General features: G+C 34.6%; 1 long non-coding RNA gene across 2 annotated transcripts in view; it reads right to left on the reverse strand.

Moving 5' to 3' along the window:
- Positions 1-2,640: 2,640 nt before the first annotated feature.
- LOC118602792 overlaps positions 2,641-25,423 on the reverse strand; it is a 73,519-nt gene continuing 50,736 nt past the window's right edge. For both annotated transcript variants that reach the window (XR_004950773.1, XR_004950774.1), the window contains 2 exons: positions 10,824-10,900; positions 2,641-9,399 (listed from right to left, as the gene is read on the reverse strand). This is a non-coding gene — a long non-coding RNA (uncharacterized LOC118602792). The remainder of the gene's footprint in view (positions 9,400-10,823; positions 10,901-25,423) is intronic.

Below are 25,423 nucleotides of genomic sequence, written 5' to 3' on the forward strand. Positions count from 1 at the left end.
ATAATGATAAGCAATCATTCAGATACAAAAAGTAGCACAAGAAAAAAATAAAACACATCTAATTTATTGAGCTGACTAAGGGAACATCTCCTACCATTTATCTTCACATGTATTTTAAAAGCTTGACAACACAATGATCCTGTAAAATAGGTATTGCCTGAAAACTAGGGTATCCACCTATTTAAAAGCACAGTGGGTATATATTGCCATCTTAACCCAATTTTTCAGGCTAGAATAATGCAGACTACAGGTGGTGCTGTATTCAGTATAATGCTGGGTTTTATACATAGTAAGGAAAGGAGGAAGGTATCTTAGGATACAGGTTTCCTCCAAGTCAGTGTTTTTAAAAGGTAGCTTCTTTGTGCTCAGCTCAGACATTGTGCTTTGTCTCTAATTGGATACCTGCAGTAACACAGCTAGATGCCTAGGAAAAGGAGAAGAAAAAAACCAAGTGAAGAGGAGACTGAGGGAGAGGAAGGAGGGAGAGTGGAAAGGGTGGGGGTTGGGGAATGGGAGACGGAGCAGAGGAAAAGAGAGGAGAGGAAAGAAGAGGAGAAGGGAGGGGAGGAGAGGGGAGGGGAGGGGAGGAGAGGAAAGGAGAGACAAAAAGAAAAAGACCTATAACCATAGTGTTGGATTTCATTTAAACTTTTTTTTGCTTTTTGTCATTATTGGGAGAAAGAGATGGTTTGCAGGGGTTAGTGACTGGGTTAGAATCTTTTTTAGATTTGGCTAATAGGGTTTTTGCACTAGACTAATGCAGAAAAAAAAATATACTAAAATAATCATAAAGGGTGGAGCTGTCAAAAAAAAGTCTTTGACTCACTGGGTGCCTCCCTGTAACACCAAAATGAATCATTCCTAAGCAGAATCCTTAGTGTACTTGTAAATGAAGGCCAGATTATGGGAATCATGTTATTACATTCATCTTCAAAAAGTAAAGATAAACAGAGAATGAAATTTACTGAGACTCTCCTAAACTTCTATGTATTTACAATGATAGTTCAGCATGATTTTTCATATGAAGTTAATTTGTCCTGTCTGTATTTGCTCAGCTTACAAAGATATACAAATACATGAGTTATGAAAGTTTTGCTATGAACACATCATTTTCTCTATACAACTCAGTGATGTCTTTGGAGGATACTTATTTCAAGCAGTTAACACCTGACCCCAATTTCTGTGGGTAATTAGTGAGCTAGATAACCACGCAAAGTGGGTAATTATTTAGTACCCAAGGGTATGGCTAGAAGTGGGTAGTGGTTTTGTTAACAAAAGCACATCTCTAATTATTGTATTTATGATGGGTGTTTTAAAAATACCAGTTACTATATTGAATGAACCATGATAAATAAGTGAACTATTTTGCTGTCCTCAGCATATCCATAGGTATATTCTATTATGATTAATAACATTTACCTCTTGTATGGAGTGTTGTTAAGATTAATTAGTTAACATCTGTAAGGCTCTCAGAGATGTAATGTGCTAGAGAGCTTTAAATACAGTATTATTATTGTTATTACTATCTTGGCTAATAATCTCAGGGTGGGAGAAGTTTAGGGAGTAGATGCAATTGTCTGATCTATGTCTTGGTTTGAAAATATGCTGAGATCACAAATGTAATAAGTTTGATTATGGAGGATGGTCTCCTACCTGACCGGGTCTAACACAGGCTGTAATAGAAAAGAATGGTAGATGCTAATTTATTGACAGCCAGCTCAGGATGGATCTTAGGAGTCAAGATGGGAGATGGGTGGAGGAGGAGCAGGAGGAAGGAGTCAGTAATGGGCCAAGAAGCTGGCTGAATCAGCCGGACCACACCCTCCTTCTAAAGTCTTTTTATCATTCTCTTTGATGAGCAGCAAACATGCACAAAAAAATTCCCAAAGACGTTCATGTAAAACCTGGGACAAATTAATCATAATTACAATCAATCAGCCACTTATGTTTTTTTTTTATTCTGGAGAAGAACAATCAGTACAAATTATTTTATAAATGCAGATACATTTAAAAATATTACAATGTTGAGAATAGGCACACCCAGATCAAGTCAGATATCTTTAACCCAGGGTATGAGCAGTAATAAAGAAGCACTTTCAATTGCTTTTATGAATCTCCCCCAAAATGGTAAGGGGATGTTATTTATTTTTGCTGAGAAAGAAAGAAAATAAAAAAGGAAACCCCATGCTTTCAGGAACCCTGATTCTGGAGGGCAACCAAGCCTAGAAAACAAACAACGACAAAAACTTACTGTTTTTATCTCTGTAAATGTTCATCTTCTTGAGTCAGCTCTCTGGAGTCTGGCCGAGGCAAGACAGACAGAGGCCTCTTGGATCCAAATCTTCAAGTAGGTTCACCACATTTTTTCTTTTAAAATGAGGTTGTCCTGAGGATTAACTCTAGGGGACTGGGGAATGTGAGCATGTGTGAAGGGTGAAGGGAGATATGCAAAGCTATTGCATTCACCCAAGTTTACGGTATCTAGGTAATAGTAAAAGAAAAGAACCTCTTTAGCAAGCCAACAGGTACCACTGCCGAAATCTCTGCTGGAAGACAGCCTCCAGAACATGTGTTTATGCTGTGATTGGAGGCCAGTGGTATGATGAGCACATTTTAAGAGTTTGAGAGCAAAGGGAAAAATTTTTCCAAAATCTATCCAAACCCAGGCTTCTGACCTGAAGCCTAGCATTTGTCACCCCTTTTCTGAGCTTAGAACTACAAAGCCATTCACCATCCTGCCCAGCTTCTTTCAAGCTCATAGACTGTGCCAGACTGGCCCCACCTCTCACTGCAGCAAATTCTGTAGCCCTGCTCCAGGCTGCGCTGTGAGGAGCCAGATTTCCCTTTTAATTGTCCTACCAGGCCTTCCTCTCTGGGACTGCCCTTGGCTCATGATTCCTGGTGTGGTTTCAAAGACCCAATCAATTGCTTTCCCTCCCCTAACATCATTTTAAACACTTTTATTTCTTCCTTCTTCAAATTTTTATATCTAAAATGTTTTTATGGCTCACAGTTTCTTTCATCTCTGGCTACTACCAAATCCTTTCTTTGGCCTTTCTCATTCTTTTGATTGACATTTTTCTTCTTCTTTTTTTTTTGTCACATCAAAATATAGTTCTATCTCATGTTATAGACTGAAAACCCAAAAGTCTGCTGCTAGTATCTTCCCATTCCCAGTCTTCCTCCACACACATTAACGTATATGACAATTTAATCTCTGGGCATTTCCCTAAAGCTTACCTAAAGAGAGCTGAACAGTGGTGTGTGTGTGTGTGTGTGTGTGTGTGTGTGTGTGTGTGTGTGTGTATGTGTGTGTGTTTTAATTGGCCTAATATATGGATGCAACAGGAAAGGGCCTGATATATATATACATGAGTAGAAGGAAGAATAGAAGAAAGGAGTCTGGCATATTTGTGAATATTTAGAATAAAAGCAACAGAAGCTAATTATTGCAAGAACACACAGAGGAAACATTATATTTTGTATATGTGAGTAATTTATGTGTGTGTATGTATATATTTGCACACACACATACATATATATGATTTGTATCAAGCTTCTATGTGACACAATATCCTAAGATTTCCTGATATCTGAAAGGGTTATTTATTATACTCTGGACAGTGACAGGCAGAGCTACATGGTTCTGCCCCTGAAAGCTGAACACGAAGACCTTTTGGGGTGGATTGAGAGAGGAAGACAAACTCTCATAGATCACCTGCCTCTCTTTACCCTTGGCTGAGCTTAAAGGCTAAGTACTGCTATAGCATCTCTACTGAATTTCTGCCATGAATTTCTGCCAAGCTTATTATCATTATCTAGCCTTCAAACTATTTGCACTCTTAACCTTATTACTTAATGTTGTTTTAATGTTGCAAATCTGTTTTCTGAAACTCCTCTAATAGCTGCCATTGAAGTTCTTCTTTGTGACACTTAAAGATAACTAGTACATCATTTAATCCTCAAAACAGCTGTGAAAGTTATCATCAGTGTTTTATAGATGCTGAGAATAAGGTTCATAATAGTTAAAATTGTCCAGTTCATGAGTGGCACAGCTAGAATTTAAAGCCAGATCTAACTCCATAAGCATGATCTTTCCTTTGCATCATTATACTCAGTCCCCTCAGAGTAGTCTAGTTTGTTTATATATTGATATCTAATGTTTATAAATTGATATCTAATGAATTTTAAATGTTCCCAAGTTGTGCTGTTTCAGTTTGAAGCTGGATAAAGTCTATCTGAAACCTCATTACTCTGTGGATTAGGAGATAGTGTCAAGTGATAAAGTATCCTATCCAGGATGATATGGTTGTAAAGGACTATTCTGCAACATGCAAGAAGGGAGTTCTATTGCACTTCACAGTATGTAGAGAAGTCCAGATTTGAGATAAGCAACCTAGCTTATATGCCCTCATTTCAAAGAAAGAGGTTGAGAAGCTACAAATGGTCGATGACCATATGACCTAAAGTCCCCACAGTTTCATAATACGTATTCTGAAAAATTATTAGACAATTTCTCATTTTACCTAACAAGGGGCTATTTAAGTACGTATAAGTGAACTCCCTGGCAGGCTAGCTTCTATCCTAGTCTTAAGCTGAGCAATTCCTCCCTCTGAATAGAGAAGGGCAAGGGGAACAGGATGACGTTCTTTCTGTCCTTGGACAAGAGTCGATGCACATTTAGAGTTTCAACACCACTGAATTTAGTTACAAATATGTGACTATCTTCACTAGGCAGAAATAAGTTCCATTATATCAACCTAGAATACAGTTTCTAAAGATGCATCCTCAGGGGTTGGTGGCATCTCTCAAGGGAGGGCTGAATGGGTAACCATAGCCCATCTACTCCAAGTACTCCAAATGTACTTTAGATGTGGCCTAAATTCCCCCAGCAAGAGTCCCTCATCGATTGACAAAAATATTCCTTATTACTCTTCACAGGAAGTTAAGCAATGGGAAGCTTACTTAGCACTGTTTAGCGAAAAGCCTTTTTCCTAAAGCAATGAGACTTTGAACCAGTACAAAGCAATGTTAAGTTCAGGCAATTTGTAGCTCAAGTGTTCTTGAAAGGAATCATATGGCAAGTTTTAAACTCCAAATCCACACCAGCTCCAAGTGTCAGACTAAGTGCTATCAGGCCAAATACTTGCAATTTTGACCTAGTAGAGAAATATTCTTGTTGTTTTTTGCTTTCCTTAGGCTTTTAAGATATTAGAGGGAATCAATGGTGAGACAACTTTTTGGTTTATATATTCAATAATATTGTTCTATGAATATGTAAAATAAATAATTTGTCTCCTATCCCTTATTGGGTGAGTTTCAGGGATCTTTTCTTGGCTTCTAGCTTTAACTCCATAGAAGGGCTAGTTTTATCTGATGGACCCATGTGGTTTATGAAGCTGTCGGAACATTGCTTTGGTCTTGACTCTACCAACTTGTAGAAAGTACATTTCAATAGTCTTAGAGTGTAGCAAGATAAGAGAGAAAATTTTCTTTGTTGTATAATAATGGGAAAACAGAGAGAGAAAGAGAAAGAATCAAGATCCTTCTAAAATGTGGGATCCCTATTACCTGAGCACTAAAAGAACTGACCCTGACATAAACATCATTATTCTTGACTGAAATGTGTCATCTAAGAGCCAAGTTCTATTTTGGTCTAGGTTCCCTGCCATTCAATCATTAAGTTTAGGCAGGCAAGCAAAGAGGCATATTTCTATGATCTTGGGACTTCTGAAGATAAAAATAGTTAAGCAAAGAGTCTAGAAATGATATGCAGTGAAGGATATAAGCCAGGGATTTGGACTGGAGTTGTTCAGATATTTTTTTGAAACTGCTACCAAAGCCTGGAGGTTGTGTGAGAGAGAGGTAGGGGAAGGGGAAGGTTCTGGAAGACAAGAGTGTTCTAATCTCAGATCCAATTTTATTGATGCCATGGTTCCTAGAGACATCTTTGCTGGTAAAATTAATACTCTTTGAAGATCAGGTCTCTTTTATGTTATTCACCATTTCTGGGTCTCTAAATACTTTCCAATATAATGAAGAGAGGTATCCACAACAACAGCTATCATTAAGAAAGAGATTGTATTACAATTCAGATTTCAGCATTTCCAGTCAACTTCTTAATACTGTATCTCACCTTTTCATTAATGATCATAAAATCAAGACACACTCCTTCTTCACTTTCAGGCCTTTCATATTTTTCCATCTTTTCCATTTTTTAAAGCTATTTAAGTATTAAAGTTTTAGAATAAGGAGAGGGGGGAAGCAAATATCTTCACATAATTTTATTATTCACGTTTTATATTTCAGAACTGAGGCAATTAGTGGGTAAGTTCTTTCTCAAGAAGGTGTTACAGCACTAAGGATAGAATCTAGGTCTCTCAACCCAGCTGTTGAGAAGAAGAATGGTATATTGTGTATGAACTATCTGAAGTTCATTCAGAGTGAGTTTGTGTAAATCCAAGGCATCATTAATAATATCCTGTGCATCTTGGTTTCTTCCATTATTAACTGACACAACATTAAGGAAAAGCTTCCAAAAAATATGATTAAATTTACTTGAGCATTTATAAAATAGATGAGTTTCAAAAATGCTGAGCACGCAGAATTAATATAATTAGAAGAATACAGAAACATAATTTGAGACACATTTTTGGGACTGAGGTGCAACAGAATTGCTGCTAAGATTAACATAGAGTGCAATGAATAGGGAACACTCTGGGCAGAAGCAGAGGAATATTTTAAAGGTGGAAACCGCTCCCTCAGATTTTAAATTTGGCACATTCGGTGCTTCTCAAGGAGTCTCTCCATGATACAAATAGAAATTACATGAAGACCTCAGAGAATTGTCAAATGGAGCCAGGCTTGGTTTGTAGGGTCTGATGCTTTGTCCTTCAGGAATGTTAAACTACATGCTCCAGTTCAGGCCAGCACAGAGCAAACCAACTATATAGTTTGTGAGCAACCCGCCCTCCCAAATAAGGAGAGATTAAGTAATTTGTGTGTGTGTGTGTGTGTGTGTGTGTGCACGCGCGTGCATTTTTGAGCCTCTAAAGATCCACTGTGACATTTTGACTACCTACCCGCAAGTCTGTATTATTCAGTTTATGGGTCCATGTGTCCATGAGCTTAGGGCTATATAGTTACATGCACTGAATGAAGGCATGTGCTGAATTTGATTCTATTATGTTTAGCAGTATGCCTGTCACATAATATGTACTTTGCAAAGTACCGTTAATTCTGTACTCCTCTAAGAATTTAATATAATCTAAGGTTATAGTGTTATATAACACAGGCCAATCAACTGATTATACATAGATAAGCAAACTTTAATTGACTCTTTTTTGTCTCCTGCCATGAGTTTAACTCCTCAAAACTCATATCTTAAATTTTATGGAAAAGTGAGAAAAGTTTTAAGGTAAAGGAGGAAAAGAACTTTGAAAATAAAACAACAACAAAAATCTGGCTGATGTTAAAATTCAGTTTAAACCATTACCAGTGCTTTGGGTGTTTCTAGTAAACATCTAGGTTTCTACTCATCAGCGTGTTTTTAAAAACAAAGTAAACAAGGAAAGTAGATTCAAAAACGAAAGTTGAGGAGGAAATGATTGGTAAACGATATCTTTGCCCAAACAAATCTACTAATCTGTGTATATCGCTGGGCTCTGATGACTCGCTTTCCACAGTGTAGTAAGAATTGATCGAAGTATCAGGAAACAAGCTTTGCTTAGAGAATTCATGGAGAGCTGGTGAAGTATCTAAGACTGGGGGTGGACATGGAGGTAGGAGAAGAATTCTATAGAACAGGTCCTCAAATAGTGTTTTGTTCAATATAGTTTTGTTATAATGTTGATGAGATGCTGTAGGAATTTAACTTGTTTACATCAATTAGCTTGTGGTAAAATTGGTGTCATTATATTCATTTTGTTTTAAATCACAGAACCTATCAACAACATTAAGTGAAGACTTACTGTATAACTATTTCTCTTCTGTTGAAAACAAGGGAGAAATTACTCTGAAAAATACCATTACATAACATTAACTTCTCTGCCCTAATAAGGAAGGGGATAGGAGAGTAAAGACAAGAGAATTATCACCCAATCTGCTGTTTTCTTTGACTTCTTTGGATGACTTCAATCTCTCCTTCCTGGGTGCATGCCACCACCCGCTACCCCCCACCTCCCCGCCTGACTCCTTGCAGCAGCACTGTAAGCATATCTTACTCAGAATGTGTCACACTGTGATTGTAATTAAGAGACTGAGGTACAGCTCTGCATCTCCAGACCTGGAACACAATAAACTCTCAGTAATTGTTGATATAAAATGAAATAAAGTCAACTTGAAGAGAAAATTTAAGAACTATAAAAAAAATGCAAGCTCAATCATGTCCAAAATAAACATGAAAAGGTAGGAGTTCAGTTATGTCCAGGGTTCAGTTAGGTGTTATAGGAAAGGAAGGGTCAAAGAAGAGGCTTCAGAACCATGAATCCTCCATCCTCCATGACAATGTTGACCACTTGCTGGCCAAGTTATACACAGAGTTGGAGTCTGGCCCTGGGAAAAACCAAAGCTTACATATGCTTGTCTGGTCTGCTTATTTGAACTTCAACTTCTGTTTCTGGTTATAGTAATCCCAAGACACATGAACCAAAAGAAAGAATATAGAAGTGAAAGTTAAAGAGACATGGAGTTCTCTGCTTAGCTCTGTCACGGTAACCTTGAATGAGACATTTTACCTCTCAGATCGTTAGCTCCCTCAACTATAAAATGAGAGTTTAGACTAGATGAACTCTTAAGTTCCCTCTGGGGAAATTTGGATAGTTTCCTCTAGAATTGCATAGTCCTCCTCTCTGTCTAGATTCCATTCTCTTAGAAGAATATTTTCTTAACAGTTATAATATAGATAGAATTTGAATTTAGAGAAATAAATAAAGAATATCATCTGATGGTAAAAACAATTTAGAGACTAAATATACAAAACAAGAGAAGAAAAATGTTGAGTCTAAGAATGCTGAAACTAGCAATAGTAGATTTAAGTCATGAACAGGAGATCCTCAATTAGCTGCCTCCAAAATCCCCTGATCATTGTGTGGAAAAAATGAATGTTTGACTTGATTTGGGGGCAATAAGAAAGCATGTTGTTGAGAAGGGACAAAAGTTATTCATTCTATTCAACACAAAGGAAAATGAAAGTCCAGAAAGGATAGATAACTCATTCATTGTGACACTGTGAACATGAAGTCAAGCCTGACCCCAGGAATCCTGCCTCTTACCTAGTCATGTCGTCTGATGAAGGAACCAACACTGCTGCCAATGACCATGAGGATATGGTGCCACAGTCCAGTGGAATCAAGCAGTCCCTGGCTAACTTGACTTTTATCTGCTCTGCTGAATTCACACCTGTCGAAAATTTCCATAATGTTGATTTCAAAAGAAAGCACACACGAATGACCCAGTGGACCCTTTGGAAGATTTCCTATGGTCTTGGGTCAGAATATCTGGTTTCCATTCCTTCATCTGTCACTTTAGGATTTTGCACATAAATTTCCTTCTTTAAGAAGAATCAAAAGACTTATTAAAGATACTTATATTTTAGATGAATTTTTCTCTGGTATTACTAGTTGTTTAAAGAAATTACTCTTACTTTTTAAATGTATGTGTGTATTTAAAATGTGTGTGCATATACATATATACATATAAGCATTTTAAATATGTAATCACATTTTAAATATATATTAAAATGTATATATGTATTTTAAAATGTGTTTTAAAATGCATAGTATATATATATATGGATATACCATTCTTATAAAAATTATGTATATACACACATATATACATATACATATGTGTGTGTGTGTGTGTGTGTGTGTGTGTGTGTGTACCTCAATCTAGCTGGGAAATCTGTTTCAAAATCAACTCTTACTCTCTCCTCAGACTTGATATACAGCCAAGCAAGCCATTCTTGATTAACACAGCTCCCTACTGGGAAAAGTCACAGAATAACTTTATTGATTTCACTTTACTCTTTTCCAAATTTCTCTGCTGAATTGTTCTCTCAACTTTTAAGTGTAAAATGAAAGGAAAAATAAAACTAAAATGAAGAAATTTTCTTCTTTAGGACCATGTTGATTTTAAATTTTTTTCCTTATGTTCTAAAAAATTTTTGAAGCACAGGGTACTTGTGTTGAGGGTATCTAAATAGTTAAGAAAAGAGAGGTTGCTATGTTTTCCAAGGTTTTTATGCAATAGATTTCTTTATATTAAAACCTATATTTTGCATACAATACTGGAATACAGCAGTACCTAAACCTCTTCTCCTCGTTCTCTTTATGACTTGGCTGGACATCTTTGAAAACTGCCAAGACTTTTAGGCAAACAGTCACTCCAGTGTTTCCAGGAGCATAACCTATACATAGGAATATAGGAAATGTTTGTGTTTTTTTTTTAATCATATTTTCCTATGTTAAAAGATCCCAGCAAAATGAAGTTCTTTAAGTACAGAAAAGTCTTTACTTACAAAGATTTCAGGATAACTCCAACAATTTTAGAAATGTAAAAGTATGTTCTCCAGGCAGAGTCTTTTTACCTTGACTTTATAAAATTACTGTGGAAGCATTACCCAGAGTCTCATTCTTATTTTCCTTTTAGCTTCTTAGTTATCCTGTGCTTTTGATTGTGACTGTGGGGAAGGGGCGGGATCACAGTAGTGGAAAAAAGTAGAGAAGGGGGACATTGGAGTGACTTAAAGTAAAAGCTCTAAAAATACCTTTTCCATTTTCTTTTCTTCAATTCATCCCACCCATAGGTTTAGCTCTACTTACTCTAATAACTGAGTTCGTAAAAGACTAGTAGAATTTCTATTTCTTTCAGTTCTCTTTTTTAGCATCCGCAGCTTTTCCTATAAAGGAAAGGAAAGGACTGACTTATTTACAACACAATCACAATCAGATTTTTCACTTTAAGCAAATAGAGATGCTAGAGAAATAAATGGATTGTATTATTTAAAATTTAAAGCTTATGTGAATAAACCACCACTCAGAAACAAGCTTAACAAAAGTACAGAAAGAAAATGAAAGCCTTGTGACTAAATAAGGTTAAAATGATGCACAATGCTGAGTTTACAATTTAGTACAGCGATTGTTAACAATATCACAAATATCTACTGCCAATGTACAAATTAAATACAAAACCATAAGAGGACAGTGATGCTACCCTGAGGTTTAATCACAAAGGTTTTGTTTCTTGGTTTGTTTCTAGCAAAATATTTTTTTCCCATGAACTTGCAAGCTTAGTTTTAATTAAATGTCATTTTACTTTTTACTAGCCACTTTATCTTTTTTTTTTCATTTCCCTGTTTCTCTGCACAATTTGAATCGAAGACAGTGATTTAAAAGCATTATGGGTAAAAGTGGTTAGAAAAGTATTGGGTCTTTTTTGAAATCAAGTTCACTTCTGTATTGTGCAGCATAAAGAAATGGGAAAATTTGTCCTAATATCTTGCTATATCTATCCCAAATCACTCATTTCAGAGGGCCTCAGCAGGGGAATTATGTAGAAATGCAATTGGTATCTTGGTTAAATAGGAAAGTCTCTGGAGTGCATTTCCAAGAGCAGCCCCCTCATGGCAGAGGAGCCTAGATTGTACCTTGTAAGAGGAAACACTGTTTCCTTAGGCTATGTAGGTTCTTTGTTGAAACCGGCAGTAGGTAAGATGGTTCATTCTGCCTCTGGATAAATAGAACTGTCAGAAGCTGGTCTTCCCTGGCAGCATAGAGCACTCTCTCAGCTCCTAGTATCAAATAGAAAGGTTCTTCCTGGCCTCTTACAACACCTGGGTGGAGTACAGCCAAATTCACCACAATTTGAAAATATCGTGTAAGAAAGTTCAGAATCTAACAACCATTATTCAATCATTTCATTCACTCAGCAAGATTTTATAAGGCAGCTCTTATATGGACTGTGCTAAACCCAGTGTTAGGTGGGAGGAAGAACATGGTTATATTCTGCTCCAACTTCTATTATTCTGAACTCCTACTATGCCTTGTATTTCTCTTGATTTCAAGTGGCTACTTAAAAACCCTCAACCAAAAACAGCTTCCAAAAGAGCATGTATTTATTCTATTTTCTTCTCTTTTACTTTCATGTAGAATAGTATTCATCCAGGTTTGCATGATAAACATTATTAATTAATTTTAAGTCTCAATAATGTCCTTTCAACAAATTCGATGCCCAAACTACAGGAAACTATCTACTACCTAAAAGTGAGAAAGAGTCCCTTGGTTATCTCTGACATTTAAAAGGCGGGAATGCTTTTTATATTTTATTTTACCTAATGTGACCAGCCCTAAGAGTACTTGCTTCATTTCTTACTCAGAGAGAACCCAGAGCTGTGGATGCCTAAGGAAGTCATTCTATCAGAGACTAGAATTTCAAGGGAAAGAATTGATCCATCTTCCTTGTCTGATGCTTATAATATAAGAAAGTATTGCCCTAGTCATGGCAGACCACAGGGAATGATCAGTGTGAATTGTTAAGTTGTCTCTTTAATAAGTTGCAAACAATTTCCCTAGAGAAGTAGCAAGTTCTTCACCCCAAAATTGTTCATGAATGAATGAATGAATGAATGAATGAATAAATAAATAAATACTTTTTTTTCACTTTAGAAAGAACTTTTACTTCAATTGATAGTATGGAATCATAGAAAAACATGCCTTCCCTTCTAGTTCTTTGGTTAAAATGTATTAGCAAAATGGTGCATTATTCATATTTATAATTGTGAAACTCCTAGTTATCACATGCAACTCAGATCTAGGTAACTTACGGAGTACTGTTGCATTGAAAGAGAAAAGAGTCTAAAGGTGGAATCATCTTAGTAGCAGCATAGAGGCAATGTGATTGGATCTAGTGTTTCCCATATCTTTTTATCAAGGCATAAGAAGGAATGTACCTTGCACAAATTGGCCCACAGAGCTTTCTAAACTGAACCAATCTGAAACATACATAAAGGTAAGATCTGTTGTAAAGAAAGATCCTCTTCTTTCACACCAAGCCATAAAGATTGCTTGATCTATCATGGCCTTGATCTCTTCATTTCCCTTACGCTATTTGGGTAGAAACTCAAGAAGCAGTGATGTCCCCAGTTAGCCACATCCAAAATGATGGCATCTGATATCATCGAATGAATGCCAGGGAGTTGTGCAGCATACTTTGAAATAAGTTTGCTTTGGATCTTCTATGCTACTTCTGCATATTTTTGTGCTATACACAGGGAATACTTTGGAATTTTTCTAAATTTACAGTGATCCCAACACTCAATTAAGGGTACCACAGGCTATTCTATTCTATGAAAGTTTAAAGGTAATGGGAAAATCCATTAGGTGTCTTATAGAAGACCAAATGGGCAAAAGTACAATTGAAACCAAGAACATGGATAATAGGATCATTTAGACTTGTATATGTGAAACTTAGATCTGCAACTTAATAAATTAGTGGACTTAGGCAAAGTACTCAACTTTTCTATACCTAATCTATAAAATGGGGATAATAATATCTTCTATGTGTAATTATTTTAGGATTAAATGAGATAAGAAATATAAATTTTGTATTACAGTGTCTGATATATAGTAAGTACTCAATAATGTTAGTTCCCTTAGTTATCTTCCTTTATTGATGCATGCTTTCCTTCTTTCTATCTAATCTCTATTCTCTGAGCTCATAGAATTCTGACTTTCCTGTACTATTAAACAAATAAGTCTATTCAATTCAATAGTTTTAAAAAATTATTCTAAGTATCTGACATAGAAGAAATAGGAACTTTGAATAATATTTTCCATTTTTGCAAAAGAGGCTCAAAATCTACTAAGTTAGAAACATGCCTGTGTAAGTATAGGTTAGATAACAATAAATGGAATAATTTCATAATTTTGGCATGAGGGTATCTATTATGTGGCAAGCACTATACAAGGAGGCAGAGACTCAAAGTTATATAAGATGCAATCATTGAATTTTAGGGCCCTTACGTTAGTATAGGGAGAGACATATGGACAAATAACCTTGAAGGAAGGTGGAGGGTACAAATACTACTAGATAAAGCAGTGGCACAAAGGATGAGAAATCATTTCTATTGGAGGTGTCAAGTAAGGTTCCACAGAAAAGAAAGATATCTAAGCTAGATCTATAAAAATAAGTAGGTCAGAACTTAGATAAAATGGACAAAGTTTTTGAAAAATACAACTGAGTAAAACTGACACAGATGAAACAGGAAGTCTAAATAGCCTTATATCAGAGCAATTAAATTCATTATTTAAACCTTCCCATACAGAAAATTCCAGATCCAAATAGTATCATTGGTGATTCCTATCAAATATTTCAGTAAGAAATAGCGCTGATCTTACATAACTCTTCCAGAAAACAGAGGAAGAGAGAACTTTTCCAAACTCATTTTGACCAAAGTTGGACAATTAAATACAGGCCAAGGTATAAAATTGGTGATAACAGAAATTGTACTTCATAAACATAGATACAAAAATTCTTTAAAATTAATAAATCAAATCTAACAATATATAAAAATCACATCATCACCAATTAAGAGTTATTCCAAGAAACTAAGATTCGTTCTATATTTAAAAATCAGTGTGATTCACCATATTACTAGAATAAATGGGGACAAGTATCATTATTTAAATATATGTAAAAAAATCTTTTTTTATATAAAACTCAACACTTGTTCATGATTTAAAAGAAAAAACCTCTCAGGATATTAGAACGAGAAAGGAAGTGTCCCAGTCTGATTAAAAAAAAAAAAAAAAAAAAAAAAGCTCTTTAAAAAAAATTTATTGTTAAGATCATTCTTAACAATAAATTATAAAATTATTTCGCCTTAAGATCGGTACAAGGCAAGGATGCCTGCTCTTACCACTTCTAGTCAACATTTCACTGGATATCCTAACAATTATAATAAAGCAAGAAAAACAAAAGGCATAGATAGAAAAAAAAAGTAAAATTGCCTTTGCTTGGATGCAGCATGCTTGTCTATGTAGAAAATCCTAAGAGAATATATATAACAATGACCAAAAGTAATAACCATATTTAGTAACATACAAGAATAATACATACAAGTCAATTGTATTTTTATATAGTAGCCACAAATTATTGGGGGAAAAATTAAAAATCCATTTATAATAGTGTAATAGTATAGTAAAACATAAATACTTAGGAATAAATTTTTTAAAGTATGTGTACTGAGTCAAATTGTGGCTCCTAAAAGATATGTCTACATGGAATCTCAGAATGTGAACTTTTTTTTTAAAGGTCTTTGAAAATGTAATCAAGGTAAAGATCTCAAGATGAAATCATCCCAGATTAGGCTGATTCCTAAATTCAAGGGCAGCGTCCTTATAAAAGAGAGAAAAAGAGAAGACACTTGAGACATAGAAGGAGAAGACCATGTGAAGACAGAGGCAGAGAGATTGGTCAAGGAATGCCAAGGATTGCTTATAGACACCAAAGCTAGGCATAGAACAAATATTTCTCCAGAGCATCTAGAAGGAACCAGACAACCAATACCTTGATTTGAGAATTCTGGCTTCCTGAACAGTGAGAACAACGTGCTGTTGTTTTAAACTACTCAGTTCATGATCATTTTTTATAGCAGTCCTAGGAAACAAATATAATGTGTAAGACCTTGACATTGAAAATGACAAACTACTGCTGGGAGAAATTTAAAGACCTAAAGAAATGCAGAGATATACTAGGCTGATAGATTGGAAGATTCCAATATCATTAACACGTCAATTCCACCCAAATTGAGCTATAGTTTCAAAGCAATCTCACAATCAAAATTTCGGCAAGACTTTTTTTTGCAGATATTGGCAAGTTAATTTTAACATTGATACAGAAAGGTTCCATATTTTTCACAGTAATTTACAAAAAATGGAGGCTTTATACTACTTTATTTCAAGATTTACTATACAGTATAATAATAAAGTCAGTGTGGTATTGGAGGGTAGGATAAACATACAAATCAATAATAGAGTCCAAAAATAGACTCACACCTGTATGGCCAATTGATTTTTTGAGAAAAGTGTCAAGGAAATTCAATGGGGGGAAAAAGTCATTTCAACAAATGGTGCTAGAAGAAGATAGCTATATGCAAAAGAAAGAACATCAAAACTATTTCTCACCACACATAAAAATTAACTCGAAGAAAACAATAGACTTGAATGTAAAAGCTAAAACTATAAATCTTCTAGAAGAAAACAGAAGAAAATCTCCAAAATTTTTGGAGTAGGCAAAGATAACAAAGGTAAGACACAGAAACAAAGGACTATAAGAGAAAAAAATCAATAAATTGAATTTGTTCAAAATGTAAAACTTTTGCTCTTTAAAAAAGACACCATTAAGAAAATGAAAATACACACCACAAATTGAAAGAATATATCTACAATATATAGAACATGACAGACTGGTATCTAGTATATATAAATACCTCATAAAACTCAATAATAATGAAAACTTAATTTAAAAAAAGATACAAATATAAACAAATACTTCACAGAAAAAGATATATAAATGGCTAGTAAGCACAAGAAAAAGTGTTCAAAGTTATTTGTTATCAGGGAAATACAAATTAAAATCACAATGAGATAAGACTACACACTCATTAGAATGGCTACATTTAAAAGACTGGAAATAATAAGTTTTCACAGACTATGGAGAAACTGGAACTCACATATATTCTTAGTGGAAATGTAAAATAGCAAAACACCTGCATTTTCTTACAAAGTTAAATATACATCTACCATATGACCCAGCAATTCTACTCCTAGAGTTTACTAAACGAAAACATATCCACACAAAGACCTATATATAAATGTTCATAGCAATTTTATTCACATTGGCAACAACTGGCTATGTCCACCAACCAATAAATGAATAAAAAATTTGTGATATACCCATACTATAGTGAAATACTACTCATCAATGAAAAGGAACAAACTACTTACACATAAATGAATCTCAAAATCTTTATACTGAATGAAAGAAACCAGGCACAAAAGAGTACATGTGTATGATTCCATTGACCAAAATCTATAGAAAATTCAAACTATCTATAACTACAGAAAGCAAATCAGTCCTTGCTTAGGGTTAGGGCCAGAGGGAGAATAGACTACAAAAGGGCACAAGGAAACTTTTGGAGCTGATGAAGATATTCGGTATCTTTACCCTCGTGGCTGCTTTATGGGTGTAAGCTTATCAATTGTCAAAACTCATCTATGACTTTTGATTGGGTCAAAACTCATCAATTATATATTTTCAATGGATGCACTTTCATGTAAATATTGCATATAAATTAATATCAGTAAATTTGCTAAACATAATGAGTGGAAGGATAGCAGGTGGGGGGTGCAAAACATTTCTTCAGAGAGAAGCAAATGAACAAAGGCACAGAAGTATGAATGTATATGTGCATTATCTCAGAAAATAATTTACAAATTCCCTCCAGGCAGCAATTCTGTCTATTATATCCACAGTTTTCTGAGTGTGCAGAAATAAGGAATAAAATTATATTTTTGAGTTGCATGGAACCTATATACCCACAGGCAGCTGCTTAAAGAGTGTTAGATCTATTATCAGAAGACTGAGTACAAATCACAACCCTTCTTTATCTTTTTGAGACCTTTGGAAAGTCATTTTACCTCTCAAAGTCTAATATGAAAAATTATCCTTATAATGCATTTGCTGTAAGGGTTAAAATAATACATATGAAATGCCTAATAATATTGAAGTACATGAAACATATCCATGAAAATTGGTAGGGCTTCAAAAACCATTTGTTGATTGACATGCCAACGGTTATTTCATTATTCATGTACTCAAATATCTTATTATCTACATAAGTATTATCCATATGAAACAATTTTCCTAATCAGAGACACATTTATATTCACTTTGGTCAATGAAGTGCCCAGAAATTAGAGTTAATTTTAATATTAGGTTGAGCAGAATACAATCATCAAGGTAAATTTGTTCTCCCCAAAACCAGATCAAGCATTCCAAAGTAGGAGTGATTTGTGGATTGCCCATGGTTTCTAAATTATCTACGCCCTGCTCTCTATTAGTAAAGTCAACAAAGAGTAGGCTACTGTCTAAACAAAAAATAAGCAAAGAAAAGATAAATAAGTGGTGGGAAAATGTGGTCACAATGTGAAGATTTCAAGGAGAAAGGGAAATAATGAATATGGTAAGGGCATATGAATGAAAAAATCAAGGTGAAAGAAGGATCCTATAAATACAGTTTCTTAGAAGAGGAAATGCATGTTAGAATATTATTTTAAAGAAACAACCAGACACAATTAATAAAGGATACACTGATTCCTTCTCCTAGAAAAAAAAATGAATAATATAATCAACCTTTCAAAGACTGATTCATATGAATGTTTGACTGAAATGACAAATTATAGAAGAGTGCAATTATAGTTGTTGAGACATTCTGTGATTGAGGATCTGATGAGCTTTGTCGTTTTTCCATGTTCTGCAATATACTGGGGAGGAACTCTATATTACATATAGGGAAATGTGGGTTGGTTTCAGTACATTTTTGTTAGTAAATGAATGTCTTTCTTTTTGTTTAAGTGTCAGCAAACCTATGTCCTTGCTTGTCCATTCATTACTCTTGTCTATAACTGTTTTTTCATTACAATAGCAGAGTTGAGTGGCCTGCAAAGCCTAAAATATTTCCTCTCTGGTCCTTTATAAAATTTCACACAGCCCTGTTCTAGATAATACAAAATTAGATTCAGCCATCAAAATATCTGCATTATATCAGGAATAGGGTAGATGCATTCATAAGAATAAGTAAAAAGGACACATTGGACTTAAAAGAAAAATATCCAAGTCCAATAATATGAATCAACAACAAAAATGAACGATGAACCAAATATATTTAGCTCTAGGTCCTCAAACTACCTCATATTCTACAACCTTATTAGAACCAAAATCTTATGGAGACTGATTAAAGTGAAGTTTGTGAAGAATTGAGAGTAAGTACTTAATCAGCTCAACCAAAAATGTCTTGCCAAATTTCTTTCTCTAGCATATGATAAGTTAAATCAGCTGTCCTTTCTACTCACAAAGCAATATCAGCATCTCAGCTTAGTGAATTGTTAATTGTCAGACTGTGTTCAATGCCAATTTTATTCAAATATAATGAGATTCACTCAGTTATGGAGGCAGCTTAAATGGTATAGTGCAAAAAGCTCTGAATTTCGAAGAAACAGGTTAGCATTGGGTCTTGGCTCCACTTATATGAGTACTTGTTTGATGTTAAACAGACCACTTAACCTCTCAAACTCATGGCTTCTTCATTGTAAAATAAAAATATTAATTCTTCAATTATAGTGTTTTGGTAAAGAGTAATGTAAACAAAGTAGCCACTCAATAAATGTTATGACTCATCTTCCCTGTCATTATTCTAGAGGCAATCATATTAATTAAAATGGTTACCTCAACATCACAAAGTGATATTGAATGCTACTGCTTACTAGAAAGTCTCCTTAACATGTTTATTTGAGGGAAGAGATTAACTTCTACACTTGGCTTTAATTTGAGTCTTTACCTAGGTATATGATCTTTGTCTCTTCCTAGAGAAGTATGTCATGTTTCAACACATTTTATATATGTGGAATACCCGCTATGTTTTCCTAACAACTCTGTATTCTTTACACTGATTACACAAGCATTTGCAAAATTAATTTAAAATATATTTTTCTTAAAAACAAAAAAGCTTTTCAGAGAGTTTTTTTCTTCTCATGATGCTATTGGGATCCTTTACTGACTTGAACTTTCTAATTTTTTCTGAAACCATTTAATTGAAATGAGGAAAAGCTTTTAAATACTGCAACCCATTTCATAATTTAGTGGAAGAAATCTTGCAGTAAAATAGAAGTTCAGTTTCAATGTGCTGCTCAGATAGAACCAATCATAAGACAATCTGTGTATTTCTGTTCTTGTCTCATTGAGGGGCAGGATTCATCTTTGGACTTCTGTCTGACTATGACTAAATCCTGAGGCCCTAAAGCTATCTATGTCAGAAAACAGCATAAAACCAAGCTGGAAAGAAACCTTCCATTTCTAAGACTGATTTTCAACTTTGCTTACTAACCTATCCCTATTTATCATCTGACCTTTAGATTTTGGGACCATATCTATTTGCTTAGACTTGGTCCTCTTTTATAAATGACTCCTCTGCACTCGAACCTTACTCTGCTGCCACCAGACTGTTTCTACTTAATTGAACTTCTGTCTTGTTCCTTCCAGACAGCCTTGATGTGTTGCTATCCACATCCCAGCATGACCCTGTGTCTTTGGTTCTTCCTGGGTTCTAGTGTAAGCATGTATAAAATGGGAATGCTGTGTTCTCAGGCACTCTGCACAGATCTACTAAAGACAAATAAAAAGGCCCACTGGAGATACAAGCAGTATTCTAATTTCAAGAACAGATTTTCTTATTGCTGTTACTAATGGTAATCTAAGTGGTAGTTTTAATCAAACTATTTCAATATCAGTTTAAAAGAGCCAGTCTGGAAATTATAAGTTTTAAATCTCAAAATATTTTTTTTTAAATAGTAATGTGGCCTGAAGAATGAAGAATATGGCCACATGCACATTCTTAGACGAACCTAAAAATAGCAAGGGAAGAAAAGAATGCTACATATCACCTGACTCATGAAAAGCCCACCTAGATACCAATAGGGACTCACAAATAGCCCTTGAGAAGTTTAACACAAACTCTACACTCTGAGCCAACTATAGTACTTCTTAATCTTTCAGTAATAAGAGACGTGATCTTCAAAGTGACTCTTTTCATTTTCCATCTCTAACCAAAGTCCATGTGCCTAGCTTACTCTTCAATGTTTGCCTTTCAGAACACTGTTCTATGACTCACGGGAGACAGTACTAGTCAGAAGTGCTGAAAATGACAGCATTCCCATTAATGGAATAAAAATGTCCACCAGTGAAATTAACAAAGCATTGTATGTATATGTGTGTAATTGGAAGAGGACAGCCAAAATTGGATTAGAATATTTATCTTTATTTTAATAATGTCATATTATGCTACATTTCTATTCTATCGGATTGATTACTAGAAAGTCTAATTTCCTCCACTTTCCAGACATGAGACTTTGCTTTCTAACCTTAATGTATGTACTAACTTGTGACCTAATACCCTACACTGTAAATAGAGCAAAACACCATGTCCCCTTACACAGAGGTCAGTATTTCTTCAACCTCAACTTCCTAGAGCCTACCTTAGAATGCAGAAGTGAGCAGATCATACTTTTGAACACTCAAAGTAGCAAGCTGAATGTCTCCACGGTAAAGTTATATGCTTTTCTTTTAGACCCCTACTTGGAACTGTATATTGACTCATTTCACTTACAATTTATGACAACCTTGGTTAACTTGGTTAACCAGTCCTACAGGTGTTTTGGAGTAACAAACTATAAGTGAAGCAGGGGAGCAACTGAGGGCCAGGCACAAGAAGAGGGGGAAGCAACTGCCAATAGATGGCTACCAAAACCACTGAGAAGCATAAAGCAAAGAAAGACTTTTAAGAGTGCAGAGTTCAACAACGGCAATTTTTATTGGATAACCTTAGTCATCAAGTGGGTTAGTTACAGAAAACAGTTTAAAGAGGTACAGAAAACAGTTAAAAGTTGCTGTAATGACTAGATAGGTGAGTTTTGATTCTTTTGAAAATTTACTTAACTAGAATATTTTGTTCCTTGATAAAGTAGGATAGTTGAAATATTGCTAATATAATTTTGTTTGACCATTTTATGTTATTTTCTCTCTTGCGCTTGCATGTTGGGTCTACATATCCATAGAGGGCAAGCCCTTGTGACCTTTGCCCAGTGAGTACATACTTAGCATAAGCACGCTCAATCAGGTGCTTGATGAATATCTAGTGATGATTATGATCAAGAGCTGAATAAAAGGGTCTTTTCTAAAGGCTGATTAATGGGGCTTCAAGTTAATATCTTTTCATTCTCTCTTTGCACTTATTTGTGTGTTGGAAGTGGGCAGAGTGACTATAAATTGAGTAGTCATTGAAAAAATAAATAGAATGTTCTTTTTAGAAGTATGTATATAGCTTTGTCAGAATACCTCTGATGGCTAAAGAATGAGATATCCAAAACTTTACTCCTATGACTCATTTTATGATTTAGATATAATTTATCTTAACTAATTTCAATTTCTAAGATTTTCATAACCACATTTACCATTTGCAACATTTTAAATGAATTTGCAGTTAAAAAATTCTTAGTTTAATCAGAAACAAAATTTATTCCTTTTGTAATAATATCATTTATGTGCCAGGAAACCAAGAGGTATTGACAGCTACTCTAATCCTACAGTTCTGCTATGCCACAGAGGAAGTCATTTATGTTTCTACTTGTATATAGCATTCCATAGACATCCTTCTCTTTATGCTAATGGTGATGATTTTTCAAACTTAGTCTCTCATCTAAGAATTACTCTTGTCTTTTATCACCATTAAGTTAAACACAAAAACAAAACCAATCTCACTTTAAACAGGATTTTCTCTACCAATTCCTTTGCTCCTGCCTACTGAACCATCATTCTTCTGGATTTAAACTGTGGGAGTTATTTTTGATTTGCCTGACCTCCTCCCTCCCCAAATCCATTTTTAGTTGCAAAATTCTGTTGCTCTTCTGTGGAAATGTATATTTTATCTGTTGCTTCCTCTCCATTTTTCACTATTTGTCTAATTTCTTTGCCTTCTCACTTCCTTGATAACTCCCACAGCTTCCCTACCAGCCTCCCTCTCTCAACTTTCTTCCCCATCCAGTCAATCTTGAGTTCTATTAACAGTGTTTTAAATTCTGCTTTTATTTTGTTATTCCCTAGTCCCAAATCTTTATTGGCAACTTATTATGTACCATTTTATATCTATAAGACCATGCATACAAGAAACTCTGCAAGCATTGAAACAATACAGAATTACTGTCATTAGTGTCAATGATTGTCACATCATTAAGTCATATCATTTGTAGGATATGACATAATGTGACCCATCTTCTCTGAAGTATAATCTGATTTGAAGCTGCTAGGCAACATGTCACGTTGGGCTCTAGCTAGGTTGAGCTCAGCACTGTCAAGAGCAGCACATGTCCTGCTCTTCCCTCTCCACATGTCCCTCTAGAGGGAGACACAGAGGCTGCATGATAGTGCAGGTGGGAGCTTTCTATATTGTGAAATAATCAGACATATATGACTCGCCCAAGAGCTCTGTTCTTGACTCTGTCTTGTTTGTTTCATTAAAGCCCTGGGGTGAAAAATAGATTATATTCTTATCAAATTTATAGATTTTAAAAGTGAGGGAAAATAGAAGCTATGCAAGATGACAAGATCAAACTCAAAAAGAACTCTAACAATAGGTCAAAGTGAAGAGCACAAAATACAACAGAAATAAATAAGTTTTGAATGTTAGATTCAAAAGTACCACAGAATTGAATAGAGAAGACCTCTTATAATACTTATTACAAAATATTTCCAGGGAAATAGATCAGGATGAGGGTGAGGGCATGAGAAGTAGAGTGAGGAGGAATGGATTATTTATAAGAGAACTACCAATCAAGTCAACAGTTTTGCTTCTAAAAGAGCAAAAGCACTCTTAGGCTGTGTTAATAGAATTATGCTGTCTAGAACAAGTTACATTGTGTTCTTCACAGATTTGATAGTTTGAGAGTATTTTCAATTCTGGTTGTTATATGAATTGATAAACAAATACATAAAGAATTGTGTAGGATCTAGAAATCACATTAGTACATAGATTTTTTTTACATGTTTAACTTGATGGGGGCATTAAGAAAGGACATAATTTCCATGTTTTAAATGACTATCCTGAAAAAGAGAGTAAGATTGTTTTCTGTAGCAAAAGGAGGGAAAAACTAGACTCATTGGTGAAACTTTGGAGGAGGTAAATTTTAGCTCAATAGAATTTTTTTTCTGTCAGTAAAAGACAGAAAAAGATATCTTAGTGAAATAAAATATCTTAAGAAATTAACTTCTTGTCACTAGAAATATTCAAGTATATATTGAGTGACATCATCTCAGGAACTTTTTTTTTTTTGGCATTCTTAGAATTCAGAGAATTAGACTAGATAATCTGAATGTTATCTTCTTTTCCTCTCTAAGGTGTAATATTACTGCCACATATCTGAAATACCCTCTCTTTGCCCATCTCTATACAATATTAGTTATATGTGCTCTTGATTCATAGCCATCTTTGTCTTCAGTAGAGTGGGAGCTCCTTGAAGGTAGGAATTCTGTTTTGAATTCCAACACCATACTCTGGGCTTCTAGCACTGCTCCTAAGGAGCTGAGCCAATATATTTCACTAAATTATGAAGTTCTACCTAGGAAAACCGTACCTATCCTTCAAAGTCTAGCAGGAGTTCCCACTTTCCACAGGAAGCCTTCCCTAATCATTCCTATAACTCTTATATTCTGTACAATGTAATTTACCACAATGCAGTTCTATATATCTTTACTCATGTAATGTTTAATCTGTGCCATACTTATTTCCTCAGCTAGACTGTCAGTTCTCAATGAATTAAAGAATATTCTTTAAAAATTATGCCGATTACTTATTACCATGCTCAATACTGAACTAATGAGCAATAAGGTACTTGCTGATTAATTGAAAAGTAATCTAGAAAATTTTAACATTAAAAAATACTCCACTTATTAATCAACGAGAAGAAAAAAATGTAACTTTGTAATAGAGAAACATGGCACACTACCTTAATCATGTGATCAAAATTAAATATCACCAGTCAGACAACATGTTAACATTATTGAAATTATCTCTTCTGTGTCATTTTTGCTGAAAGTTAGTAATCTCAATCTAATTGTGAGAAAACATCACATAAATCCAAACTGAGGAACAGTCTACAAAATATCTTACTAGCAGTACTCTTTAAAAGTGTTCGGTTTCTGAAAGACAAAGTAAGAATTTTTACAGATTGGAGGAGATTAAGGAAACATAACACTAAATGTGATGTGGAATCCCAGATTGGATCCTGGACTAGAAAAAAAAGACATTAAGGGGAAAAGTGGAGAAACTCTAAGTTGGTCTGTTGATTAGTTAGTAGTAGTATAACAATGTTAATTTCCTGGTTTTAATAATTATACTATAGCTATGAAGATGTTAACATTAGGGAATATAGATGGACACCATACTCTTTGCAACTTGTCTGTAAGTTGAAAATTATTTTAAAATAAAAAATAAATTATATTTTGGTTTCATTGACAAATTACCAAGGGAATAGTGTCTAGGCAAAGTTTATACACTTCTAAGAGGGAATAATCATTACAGATAAAGAACTTGAGT

This window comes from Rousettus aegyptiacus, unplaced genomic scaffold (assembly GCF_014176215.1).
Source record: "Rousettus aegyptiacus isolate mRouAeg1 unplaced genomic scaffold, mRouAeg1.p scaffold_m13_p_5, whole genome shotgun sequence".
In the NCBI taxonomy this organism is placed as follows: Eukaryota; Metazoa; Chordata; class Mammalia; order Chiroptera; family Pteropodidae; genus Rousettus; species Rousettus aegyptiacus.